We start from the raw sequence: 1,268 nt of genomic DNA, 5'->3' as shown, positions 1-1,268 counted from the left end.
AATAATCTTACGATCAAATTTTCTTTCAACTAGAGCTTGGAAGTTTTTGAAAACTTGAAAGACGTCGGATCTTCTCTTGAGGAGATAGATCCATGAAAATTTGCTGTAGTCATCTATGAAGCTTACATAATAAGTGTGTCTACCAACAGAACTAGGGGCAGGACCCCAAACATCAGAGAAGATTAATTGCAAAGGATTGGTAGAAACACTAGTAGATATAGGGTAAGGTAACTGATGACTTTTTGCTCGTTGACAAGAATCACAAATGGTTTCAAGATCACGCTCACCAACATACGAGAGCTTATTTTTCCTAAGTATTTTTTCAACTAAAGAGAAAGCAGCATGTCCTAGTCGATCGTGCCACCGTGTTGACGAAATTTTGGCAACACCATAGGCTCGGTTATTGAATCTTGGATGCTCCGGAAGCAATGGATAGAGGCCTCGAACGCATCTACCTCCATAGAGTGTTTTCTTCGTGGCCTGGTCCTTGATCAAGAAAAAGAAAGGATGAAATTCAAGGAAGACATGATTGTCAATGGCAATTCTATGGACAGAAAGTAGATTCTTATCGGCACTAGGAACATGCAAATTTTCTTTAGATGAACTTTACGGCGAGGGGTACTAAAAAACGAGTGACCAACATGACTGATCCTCATACCTTCACCGTTGGCAGTGTAGATTTGATCTTTTCCATGGTACTTCTCCTTCATAGTGACCTTCTCGAGCTCGTTTGTGATGTGATTGGTAGCATCACTGTCGACATACCAGTTTGTGTCAACGCCGTAGGAGCCGTCCACAGCTGCAACAACTTTGTCCTCATCTTGGGAGTCATCGTCGTCTTCATCGTAGCAGTACCAGCAGTCTTTGGCCGTGTGCCCAAGCTTGCCACAGATCTGACAGCGAGGGGCATCCGGACGAGACCTGGTGGAGCTGCCGCCGGGACGAGGTTTGGAGTTGGTGGAGCGACTGCCGCAGGAGTTGGAGGAGCCACCACCGTTGCCGGTGCCTCCGGGCCGCCCTTTGGTGCGAGGAGATCCACGAGAGCGAGGGCCACCGCCACAACCGCGAGATGCAGCATTGGCCGAGGACTTGAAGCCGCCGGCGGAGCCATGAAATTGGGCCATGCGCTTATCGAAGTTACTCAGCATGGCATAGAGCTCATCAAGTGTGACGGGCGTGACGCGGGTGTCGAGGGCGGAGACGAGCGGCTGGTACTCGATGTCGAGCCCATGGAGGATGTACGAGATCAACTCGTCATCCTGGATGGG

General features: G+C 48.7%; 1 pseudogene; it reads right to left on the bottom strand.

Moving 5' to 3' along the window:
* Positions 1–1,129: 1,129 nt before the first annotated feature.
* LOC123047845 (uncharacterized) lies at positions 1,130–1,268 on the bottom strand (annotated as a pseudogene).

The sequence above is a fragment of the Triticum aestivum genome, chromosome 2B, assembly GCF_018294505.1.
Source record: "Triticum aestivum cultivar Chinese Spring chromosome 2B, IWGSC CS RefSeq v2.1, whole genome shotgun sequence".
NCBI classification, from domain to species: domain Eukaryota; kingdom Viridiplantae; phylum Streptophyta; class Magnoliopsida; order Poales; family Poaceae; genus Triticum; species Triticum aestivum.
This window is presented reverse-complemented; position numbering and strand designations above follow the sequence as displayed.